Raw genomic sequence first — 12,765 nt, forward strand, 5'->3', positions numbered from 1 at the left:
GAACATGGGCTTCGGATTCAGATGGAAACAACACTGTTTAGAGTCTAGCTCTGCCATGTGCTAGCTCTGTGACCTTGAACAAGTTATTTAACCTCTCCAAAACTCCTGTTTTTCTTTTCTAAATAGACATCACGACCTGCCCTGATGAAGAAGTCTAGAGGACCGGGTTGGCTCACAGGGCAACAGTGACTTGTCATTTAAGAGGGATTCAGGTAGTAACTCCATCCAAAGCAAGAGAGAGGTGTAGGAGGTCCCCTGACTTCAAGGCCGGTGAGCGTGTGTGAGGAGCGATGCTGCTACACCCCCTGCTGCCACTGTCCTCTGGCTCAGAAGCAGGGACTCATGCCCCATGCTGCAGCAAGAGACTGAGACAAAAACACAGGGGCTGTTTGGGTCACAGTCCGGGAGAGGTAGACGGAAGTGGGTGGGGGCTGTGGCCCTGGAGCCATGGTATCTGGGGTTGGAATTCTACTTTTTTTACGGGCATCCTCACTGACCTTGGGAAAGTTATTTAACTTGCCCAATTCTCCATTTTTTCATCTGGAAAGTGGGGATAAAATCCTACCTGTCCCCTGTTCAAATAGGAGATGGTGCCATGTGCCGGCAGCCAGCATTTGGGGTATGTAGGTTGTTATGAGGATTAAATGAGTTAATACAAAGTGCTTAGAGAAGGACTGGCAGGTTCTCAATATATGTTCCCTGGGACTATTCTATGAGTTATCAAGATTGTGGCAGATAACAATTTGGCTTTCCTAATTATCTTTTTGTATCTTTACATTTCCTTGCCCTTCTCTGCCTTGTCATCAGGGATGTCGTACTGAAGAGCAGAAAGCAATAGGCCCTTGAGGGCCTCTGGGCAAAGAGTGCATAATGTATGATCTCAGCTTTTCCTGTCTCCTCCTTCTCAATGACAAGATGACATTCCTCCCAGCATAGGGTAAGGAGAATAACTGGAAGGAAGCAGTGGAAGCAGATGCTGGTCATTACTCAAAGGGGACTGCATCTTTCTCCTTCTCTTAACTCCCAGAGTCCTCAAAGAAGGAGAAAGTGGACAGAACAATCCAGACAAGTCCAGCGAATCTGGAGCCAGGTCGAGTGCCTCTGTGCCCATTCTCAGAGCTTGAGTCAAGAGACCTGCCTGGGTGGCCGTGTCATCCATAGAACAATTTCCCCTGAACTCATTGTGAGGCCAGTGATGGTGAAGGGCCAGAGACAGTTCCAGAAGATTCTCTGAGGCTCTGGTATGGCAGGCAAGTAGCTGTCAGAGAACTCAGTCTGAAAGGCCTTTAGGATCAGACTCAGGGGACACAAAGCAGCTAACTTCATTGATGTTGAGGAGGACCCCAGAGGAGCTAAAGTATATCACAGGGGGGGAACCAAGGACTAGGTGCTGCCTCCTACCACCCCCAGACAACGCAGAGGTGGTGTGTAATCCCCTGGAAACATACAGACATCTGGGTGGTAAGAGTGGGGCTCTGAATTCACTGATTTCTATTACCACTCAGAATGGGTGCTTAAAGTAGAAAGTGAGTGAAGTCATAAATCAAGGGAATTATGTTGACTGCTCCCCTGAGTGAAATGTTACCCCAGGCAACAGCAGCTTCTGTTCAAATAGGAGATGGTGCCATGTGCAGGCAGCCAGCATTTGGGGTATGTACACTGGCAGGCATCAGTGGCATGATGTGTGAGATTTTGTTTTGTTTTTACTATATATTGAGACTTTATCAAATGCTAACTATGTGTTAGGCACTGTGCTAAGTCTAAAATGGGATTGTCGAACTGCATCATCAAAAGCACTGTGGGATAAATACTATTATTATTCCCAATTTACAGATGTAAAATTGGAGGCCTAGAGAGGTCAAGGTTATATACTTTTAGTATGTGATCGGGCTGGGATTCAAGTCCAGGAAGACGGTTGATATAGCCTGTGCAGCAAAGTGTCATGACAGCCCACCTTGCTTAGACAATGATCAATGGCAGATGCTCAGCAGACCCTGGTGTTGGCAGGAATGGGACACCTCACCAAAGGAGCACGTGCAGGACAGGCGGAATGCATGGCTGCCTCTTGGAGTCAACATGACTGATTGGCAAGTCACACTGAGGAAATCCTAAAATATTTAAGAGGGATTTGAAGGCTGGCTAGAGTCCTACTTAAGAAAGTCAAACTAGAAGAAAATTCTAATTTCATCATTACCATTATGATCTTATTTTGTGTCTTATTTTGTGGGCTGGTGTGGCTTGGGAGCAAAGGCCATATAATCAGCATCCCTACCTATTACAAAGAAAGTGAATGGATGGTACCTGGAGGCATTGTCTTTTAGCATGCAGTGTTGCGGATTCCAATGTGGTTCTCATTACTGCTTTGTTGTTAACATAATTATTCTCAATGGGTTTTTATTTTAGTATCTTCTCTTAGGCCTTAGTCTCCTGAAATTCCCTAATGATGTGAGCAGTGCAGACTTCATTCCCCCTGTTTGGCATTCATGCATCATTTCAACCTGAATCATTAAGTCCTTCCTCAGCCATGGGATGTATTGTCCAATATAATCCTTGGTAACATATGTGCCACCCATTTTGACTTCTTTTTCTCTAGAATCCATTAGTTTTCTGTGGAGCCCTCATGAATTAGTTCTCTTAGGCTTTTGTTTCTTAAAGGTTTTCTATCTTGTTGTCATGATGCTTTAAATCCTGGGAAATCCTGATTTTACCTTAGGACTTTCCTTTGAAATTATTTTAATTTTCAGAAATTATGTTTTTTGTTTTTGATTTTTTTTAGAAATTATGTTTTTAATACCAAAGAGCTCTTTTTTATTGTTGCTCTGGTTTCTTTTTTTAATGGCATATATATATATATTTGGTAGGTGCAAAACTGTCTCAAGTCTTTCTGAGAACTCTAATGGGAGTATGTTATTGTTGTTTTTAACTTCTCTTCTTCTCCCTGAATTATCTCTAATTCCTCTGGGATAAGTTTCTGCTATTTGTACCTATGTGAGGTGATGAATGTGCTAACTAACCTTATTGTGATAATGATTTCATAATATATATGTTTATCAAGTCATCATGTTGTACACCTTAAACTTACATGATGTCATATGTCAATTATATGTCAATAGAGCTGGAAAAAATTAAATTATTTGACTCCCATAAATAAATAAGTGGACAAACAAATGAATTTAAAAAATGAATGACCAAAGAAAGAAAGAAAGATAGATAGATAGATGTTGGTATATTCTGCCTAGTGATCCTTGGTTTTTTTATTTATATTTAAAATGAAGGACTGGGTCTTTGGGGTAGGTTTGCTTTATTCTTTATTATATTAGTAGATCTGTTCCTGCTATACTTTCCCTCTCCTTTAATGGGAAGTCTGACTAAAAGCCCTGTGTAGTTGGGGTGGAGGGATTCACTGACAGCACTGTTTTGTGATAAGTGGTTAAGGAGCCAGCAGCCAGTGCTAGTCCCCCAAGTTCCAGATTAAGGAGGGCTTTGCTTTCAGGTTCCAATTCCCAAACCATAAGCCACAGATGTTCTCCTGATTCATTCAAAAGATCTGTTCTGGGGTAATGATGAAGATGATGATGATGGAAGGATGACAGCTAATTGCTTACACGGCAGCACTGTCTTAGGAGCATCACGCATAGAAATTCCCTTACTACTTACAATGCTCCTTTAAGTTAGGACTATAACTGTCCCCCATTCATACACAAGGAAATGGAGGCACAGAGAGCTTAAATAACCTCCCTCTAGTCACCCAGTCAGTCAGTGGCAGAAGCAGGCTTTGAACCGAGGTAACCTTACTTCACAGTCCATTTTTTTAAATCTCTAGGTTCTATTTCTGTCATGATTGCCCTCTTCTGGGAGTAGAGGTGGAGATTGAGGGGTAGGTAAGACAGTTTTTCCTCTATAGACCTTAGTTTCCACAGAAAAACCCAAAGAACATGTTATCAGCTCCCTATTTGCCTCATTCCTACCAGCTTCGAGCTTGAACTTATTCCAACTTTGCTTCTGGTGGGAGAGCTCCTGCCTCACCTCACTGCCGCTGCTTCTGTAGGGAGCTCTGTGCTGTTTCATATCCTCAGAGGCTTCTATCTGCTTCATGTCAGCCAGACATTTGTTTAGATTTCTCATTCACTAATGATCACCGTTCTCCACATCCCCATCTAAAGTACTTTGCTGTTACGCTTTATCCTTTTTTGTGTGTCTGTACTTCTATTTCAGATGACTCTCATGGGCCTGGGTTGTAAATTTGTGCTCAGGCTACCATCTTGAAATGACTTCAAAAGTATGTTTCTGCAGGCATTTTTGCCATTTTGCTATACTGAAATGACGCTGTGTGAGAAAGTAGAGATTCAAGCTGTACTATTAATTTCCACATCTATATATAATTTATATTTATATTTATTGAAGAAAGAGATACATTATCACTTGGATATAGAATTTAACAAGTGTGGATTCCAAACATGTTATTCATATAATTTTCCCTAGGACTCAAGTAGATATTCAATAGGTTGGAGGAAGGGTTTATTCAAGCTAAAATTGGTTTGAATGCTCTGGGTGTTTCAGGGAAGCAACTTTTTAGAGGAAGATGAAGGATGATAGTTTGTACTTCAGAACTGAGTGGGTTCCTGAGAAATCATCTGAAGTGGTTTATGGGATGCTTACCCTATGTTGGCAAAACATTTACTATCAAAGCAAAATAAGCTTTTTTCTCTTTTCTTACAAACGTTCAATACTTTTCTCCTACAGTTACTGTAAAGATAAATCACCTACTAAATATATACATAAAAGCACAAAGACTGGTACGTTGTAGGTGCTTGATAAGTGTTAGCTTTCTCTAGAGTTGTGGAATCTCGGACTAAAATGAACCATTAACACTCGAAACTGAAAACTTGATATGCAGAAGAGAAGGCAGGATAGAACAAGAGTTAAGCATCCAGACTATGGAGTCATACAAACAGGTTCAAGTCAGAGTTGTACCTCCCAATTGTGTACCTCCCTGACTCAGTTTCCTCATCTATAAAATGGAGATCATAATAATATCTATTTCATGTAGTCATTAGTAGGATTAAATAGGAGAATATGTACAAACCACTCAGAGCATTAGCAAATGGATATAAAGTATTTAGCACAATATCCAGCTATAGTAAATGCTCAATAAACGTCATTGGCTATGATCATAATTATCGTAATGAACATGATTTAGGAATCTATTTTACACTCATAAATATTTTTTCAAATCATGGAGCATAAAAGCGCTGGGTAGTCGTATATATGATCTTCACAGCACACAATTCTTTAGAAAATCATTTTCCCAGAGAGAGTTTGGTGGAACTTTAGTCCCTGGGGTGGTTTTAAGACAAAAAGTTTCACGTTCAAATAAGTTAAGGAAACAAAACACATTCAATCCCACTTTGCATATTAAGGGTCTAACAACTTTTGGCTTAAAAAAAAAAACTCCTTAACTTTGTTGAACCAAAGCATTTCTTCTAAACTACTTGCCCACACAATAACATTGATAATCGGTAGCAACAAAATGTATGGAACATTCTTTGGGAAACTCTGCTTTATGTCTATAGGTTTAAGAGTATATAGTTTGGGGGAGTGGGGAGCATGGAGGAAGGTGGTCAAAAGGTACAAACTTCCAGTTGTAAGATAAACAAGTACTGGGGATGTCACATACAGCGTGGTGACTATAGCTAACCCTGCCATGTGATTACATAGGAAAGTTGTTAATAGCCTCAGTCCTATGAGTTCTCTTAGTAAGATGCTTTTCCTTTCCTCTTTTCTTCTTTTTTACAATTGTATCTATATGAGAAGATGGATGTTAGCTGAATTGACTGTGGTAATCATTTCATAATATACGTGAATCAAACCATCATGCTGTACCCCTTAAACTTATACAGTGATGTATGTCAATGATTTCTCAATAAAACTGAGGGGAAAACCTACTTCCCTTGACACATACCGAAAAAGTGTGGAGTCTTATTTCATCAGGGCCATCACTCTTAGTGACTGCTAGTTAGTAAGCTTTAATTTCAGACCTCTAAATCATCTAAAATAGTGAATATTAGTGCTTCTATTAAAAAGTATACAAAGTTTTAATTTCAGAAAAAAAAAGTGTGAAATAACTCCAAAGCAATACCGCTGGATACTTCAGGGAAATTTTCAACTGGAAGAAAGATCAGGTTAAACTGGTGATAGAGACAGAAGAAAATGCTAGCTATTAAAAGAGACATTAAAATTTCCAGCCTGTTATGTGTGTTGGAAGTAGCTAGGCTCCAAAGATGGTTCCTGATGAATCACATCTTCTAGTTTTCACTCCCTCCCATGTTAAGTCTGGGCTGGCCCTGTTTATTGCTTTAATCAATAGAATGTGGAAGTTCTATGCCTAAGTCTGAAGAAGGCCTGGCAGCTTCTACTTTCGTGCTTTTGGGAGCTCTGCATCTTCATGGAAGTTCTGCTGAGGAAGCCACATGGAGAGTAGGAGAGATCCTGAGATGAAGTAGAGAGAGAAAGGGAGAAAGGCCCAGCTACCTGAGCATCCCAACTCAGACAGAGAAAAGACAGATGGAAAGCATCAATCTTTGAGCCAGCCCTGTCGCAGCATCGGATGTGACTGTGAGCAAGCTTGGACACTGCAGAGCAGCTGAGGCCCCAGATGACTGTAGCCACAACCTAAATCACCTGGAGCAAAAGAACTGCCAACCTGAGCCCAGTGAACCCACAAAATCATGAGATAATAAAATGGTTGCTTAAGCCAATAAATTTTGCAGTGGTTTCTTACACAGTAATAGATGACCATAGCAAGTGGATGGATAATATGAAGGAGTGTGCTTTTTGCACACTTTTGCACAATTCCAGATGGAATTCTCGTTTCATTTTGTTTTTCTAAACACTAGTTAAATGTAGTGTTTGAAATTTGTTCTTAGTTTACCTCTAATAATTCTATGCTGCTTGAATTCACAAGAGCTTAATAAGGCAAAAATATCACTAAAATAACTTGTCAGAGTACTGCAGGAAAATAGTTTCTGGCCACTCATATTTTGTGTCAGAACTTTTCTTCTTTAGAGAAAATTGCCAACGACATCTAAAAATAGATTTTTCAGTACCAACTTTGCTTTTAAGTTTTAAAAATAATAAACAGATAAAAAAAGGAAGTTATATGTTTAACATGGAAAAATTATTACTATATCATTAGCATACATGTATTCCTAAGTCAGCTCTTGAACTATCCTTTTTTCCTCTGGATTGATGATTCTCATTTAAAAAGTGACCAAAGTGAGAAATTTGAATTATACTATGTATCCACAATGAAAGACTGGAGAAATTGTTGCAGAGAATGACGTTATCACAAGTCATGAGTGTGGTACTTAAGGGCTAGATGGGAAAAGAAATATGTAAAGAGAGTAGGATAGGTTTTGTTTTGTTTGCTTTTTCGGTTTTTGCAATTGTTATGGCTGTGTAAACTTGACGAGCAAACCAACCCTGGAATATCTGGACTGTTAGCTTCAGAAGCTGCAGGAACTCGTGCCCTTGATCTGGATGTTGTTGGTCCCGATAGGCAGCATTTGACATTGGTAAAAAAATGAAAAGTTCTTAAACGGCTTTATAGGAAGAGGACAAGAAGGATCTGGGGGTGGGGAGGTGGAAAGGAAGGAAAACCACACCACATAGGGATCAGAGGTACCAACTTGTTCAGAGAGCATATGAGAAATTTGGGAACTCAAAGAACGTATGGTGATGGGTTAGAGGGAAAATGTCAGAGAGGAAGTTGATTAGCATATACCAGCAGCTATGGGTAAGAGCAGGACACTTATTTCATAAATACTAAAATGACCTCATTTGTATCCACTTTTTGGCAGAGCCTGAAAATGTTTGGGGTACACGAGGTACAATGTCTTAATGAGCCTAAAGTTCTTCTGTGCTATGGAAGCAAAGAACAAAGGTAGACTAATTCAAATAGGAAGAAACATTACATCTGGTTGTTATGGTTGTGCTTTATAATGTTGTACGGGTTGGGATGTGGAGAAGTTAATGCCAAAGGGAACGAGTCAGTTTTCATATTACTGACTCCTGGCTTCAATAAGTGACCTCTTTGAACAGTGAGCACCATGTGTTTGGAAAAACGCTCACTCTGGGGTAGGGTAGGAGGAGCTGTTTTCATTGTGCTGGATGGCTCCTCTAGTGATACAAGGTTCTGATTTATTGTCTAGCCTTAAACACTTGTCAGTGCACCCCATGAAAATCTAAGCCAATTTAGTTTGAAGCACAGCCCAGAGAAGTTCTTGCACAACATACATTTAAGAGGATTTCTTTGGGCAAAGATAGTTACATGGTGAATTCTGTTCTCAAAGACATCTTTTCCTTCCAAGGTTATGTGGTGGTGACTCCACTTGGCAGCTCTTCTACACTCCGGAATAAAATCTAAAGTGATACAAAAGCCTAGGCAAAGAAGTCATATCACTTTCTTAGAAATATGAGATGCACAAATATCCTTAGGGCATCAATTAGAGAGTAGCTACACTCTCAAAATAAGAAACATCTAAACCAAAGTTCTTGCAGCAATGTAAACTTATTTGTTTGTACTGTCATATTAAAGATTATATAATAAAGTATATTAAAATGGCCACACAATAAAAGCATGTGGTATACTAATAATGCTTCAAGTGTTTTATTATGTGGATATATAGTTGAGAACCTTATTTGGCTAATTTCTCCTTTTACAGATCTGTCGGTCTCCTTTGCCTTTCCACATGCTTCCCTTCACTTTATTTCCCTCTTCATATTTTCCCTGGATCCATCTGAGTTACCTGACATGTGGTTCTTTGTCTCACAGAGCCACAGTGCTGAAAAGCCACTGTCCACGCCTTCTGTGTTGGGACACCCAAGTTACATCTTCGCTGTTGGCCAACTCAGCACGCCCTATTGCCTCACAGGTCTCCCTTCTTCCTGCTACCTTTGTTTCTGCACCCTCATCCTTTTTGATATAGCTTTAAAAACTGCCTTTATTTTCCCATTTTTCCTTGTTGTGAAAGTTCCCAGGCTGACAAAGGTAACTTCACTTTTAGAGACCTTAGGATTTGGCTTGCTTTATTTATAGTTTCAGCCTGGAGGGTAGATGGTTCTTTTCTGATTCTTATGCTCATCAAGTGTTTAAATGGCTGTCTTGAAATAGGATTAGTGGGGGAAAAGAACTGGGATATACCTTATTGTATCACATCTGTGCCTTTATATTCATGTATTTCATCCTCGGCTCTCTTTTCTTTCCCTATTACATCCTCCTGGCCAAGAGCAAAAGAATATCATGGATTAAAATGCTATTTCTGGAAATTTATTTCTGACTGGCATTAAGCAAGCCAAGAACATGGCATCTTAAAATATTGTTAATGAGTAATAGACACAGTGGTTATGTTGCCAGTAATACAGCAATTGGTCTACATTAATCGACAATCAGCAAATTAGAGGATTATGTTGCTGAATTGTTTGGAGGGAGGCTTCCTGAATCTTACTAATTATTTTATTTTATTTATATTTTTATTTAAGTATAATTGCCCAAAATTGTGTCTACAAATGATTTTTCTAATACATGGGAAGAAATAGTGGTAGAAAGGATACCACAAGCAAGAGCCAGCCAAAAATAACAGAAAACAGAAACAGACTCAGGAACCCCAGATACTGGAATTACCAGACATAGATTATTAAACAGTGCTTGGCACATTCAAGAAGATAATGGATGGGCATACAACTGGGGGGAAGAGAAACCATAAATTTTGGTAAAACAGGAAAAGAAATTCTAGAATTAAAAAATACCACAATAAAATTTTTAAACTTAGTGGACAGGTTTAGTAGCAAATCAAACAGCTGAAGAGAAGATAGGTAGAAAGAAATTATCCATGAAGTGCCAAAAAAAAAAAAAAAGAAAGAAAATGTAGAATAGAAAGTGAGAGACAAAGGACATGTGAGAAGGTATTTTTAACATATTTTTAACTGGAAGAGAAAAGACAGAAACATGGCAGACGCAATTTAAGGATAATGACTTAGAATTGTCCAGAACTGAAGAAAGACATCAATTCACGATAAGAAGTCTCATGAATGCCAAGTAGGGTAAGTAAAAAGAAACCCATATCTAGATACTGAAATTGCAGAAAATTAAAGCTAAACAACAGCCTGCGAAAGAAAAACAGATTCTCTTCAGAGAAGCAACAACTGGACCAACAGCTGGTGTCTAAACAGCAGCCATGGAAGCTGAAAGAAAGTAAAAAAGCTTTAGTATTGTGCAAGAAAGGAGTCACCAACTCAGAACATCTGTCCTTTGAAAATATCCTACAGAAAGAAGGTAAAATAAAGTTATTTTCAGACAAGCAGAAACTCAGAGAATGTGCCACAAACTAATCTAAACTAAAGCACATTTTAACATTATTTTGAGTGGCAGAAGAAAAATGATAAAATTGATAAATTCAACAATTGCATCATTTAGAATTCAATAATTACATTAAACATAAATAGACTAAATGCTCCAGTCAAAAGAAAAGGATTCTCAGAATGAATTACAAATAACATCATACTCAAATATAGGCAGCATATAAGAAACATAGAAACATACCTAAAACATGAGGATATTGAAAAGCTGGAAGTAACAGAAGGAAAAAGATCTATCATGCAAGCATTAACTAAAAGAAAGCTGGTACAGCCGTATTAAAAAAGAACAGATTACTAAATGAAAGGTAGTCACTTTCAAATGATTAAAAGTTCAATTTGCTGGAAAGATATGAGGATTTCTATTTGTACGCATTTATAACATGTCTAAAATGAACACACCTACAGAAAAAATAGACCAATTCACAACTACAGTGAGAATTTTTTAAAACAGTCTCTTGATAATAGAACAAGCAGACAAAATCAGTGAAATACTGAAAATTCTAAAACATGACTGGCAAAAACTTAACTTACTGGACATATTCAGAACACTGGTCTCAAAACTGTGTAGAACACTTTCTTTTTAAGAACACGTAGAGCATCACACAAAATTGACTATATACCTGGCATCGGAAGACTGAAATTGTAGTTAGTGCTATGACCTCAATACAGTTATGCTGAAAAATCAGTAACCAAGAGATAAACATAAAATCCTCATATATTTGGAGATTTAAAAATGTATTTATAAATAGCCTGTGAGCCAAAGAAGACATTATAATAAAATCAAAAAACATTTTGAACCAAGTGATAACAAAATATTACCCACTAAACCTTGCGCAATGCAGTTAAGGCAGTAACGCACAAAAGTAAATGGCCTAAAATGCATTTATCGGGAATATACAACAAAGCCCAACAGGAAAGGGGCTAACCATCTTTCTCAAGTAGTCAGAAAAAGGAATAGCGAAATAAATCCAAAGCAAGTAAGACAAGGGTAAATTAAATAAATAGAAAATAGATGCATAACAGAAACAAGAAGGCAAGAAACTGGTTCTTTGGCAAGATTAATCCAAGGAAAAGGGTAAAAGTAGAGTAACTGACGTCAAGAATGACCCATCGAATATTGCTACAGAACTTGCAGTTTTTGGAAAGGTAATAAGGATATTGTAAATAATATAATGCCAGAAAGTCGAAAATTTGGATAAAATGGACATTTCTTTAAAAGTACAACTTACCAAAACTAACACAAGAATAGTTAGAAAACCCAAATACTCCCATTACTATTAAAATAATCAGTAATTCTAAAACTTCCCACAAAGATAACTCCAGTTCTTAACTTGACCATTTAAAAACAAACAAACCAATGCACAGAAGTACTGTTGTCAAGACCATCTACAAGACAGCTTCAAGGAATGTAAAGAGTGTTCTAAAAGATGACAAAACCGTCAAAGGGACAAGACAGTAAAGATAAGTGACTCTAGCCATCAGATAGCCCCTCTAAGTTTATTCCTTTAAGAGATGTCATCAGCTACATGTCCTCATCTGACTGTTGACGACTGAGTCTCTCAGAATATGTGATGGTGGGGAGGGAGGGGGCAGAGAGGAAAATTGCTGCTTTGGACTTAACTCTATCAGAGGAACACCTCTGTGAAATGGAAATGAAAGAACCCTTGTCTTTGAGGGCAGAGCTTGGCCTGGAGGGGGCAGGTGGGGATCCCCAGGGGGCAGGCAGGAGAGCCACTGGCTGGGGTCTTCCAGTTGTGAATGACCTCAGGTTTAGACTTTGAATGTTCTGTCCAAATGAGGTTATCCACAGGCGTGGTAAAGTGTGTGCCCACATGGGCACTTGTGTGCTGAAAGTGCTAATTTGTGAAATGTTAACATATAAAAAGTACTGAAGTTTTCATGGCCCTATTTTGGCATTAATTCATTTTTTTAATAGACTTCAAAAAAATAATAATAAAAAGGAGAAAACCAGGGCCTAACCGGTGGGAGAGGTGGGCCTCCAGATATTATACTTACCTAAGTGAGCCACAACCAAAAGGGCTTGGAAACCCCTGACTATCCACCAGCTGCCCAAGAGAGAATTCTGGGAATCGTGCAGACTTCTTTCTGATTCCTGGGCTTCCCATACTGCCTAATATACACACTGCTTCCTTGTCCTGGAAGAGACCACTTCTTCACCTTTACCCACAACACTTCGCACCTAGACCCTGGATGGTGATACCACCTGCAGTTCAGCCCAGAATTCAACCCCCTACAGAGTCATGCTGCCGCCCACATCATCCCCACAGGCTGATGCCACAGACCACACTCTTAGCCTCTAGTTTTCATTGTATGGACTCAAAAGAGCTA

The sequence above is a fragment of the Ursus maritimus genome, unplaced genomic scaffold, assembly GCF_017311325.1.
Source record: "Ursus maritimus isolate PB19 unplaced genomic scaffold, ASM1731132v1 scaffold_21, whole genome shotgun sequence".
Taxonomy (NCBI): Eukaryota; Metazoa; Chordata; class Mammalia; order Carnivora; family Ursidae; genus Ursus; species Ursus maritimus.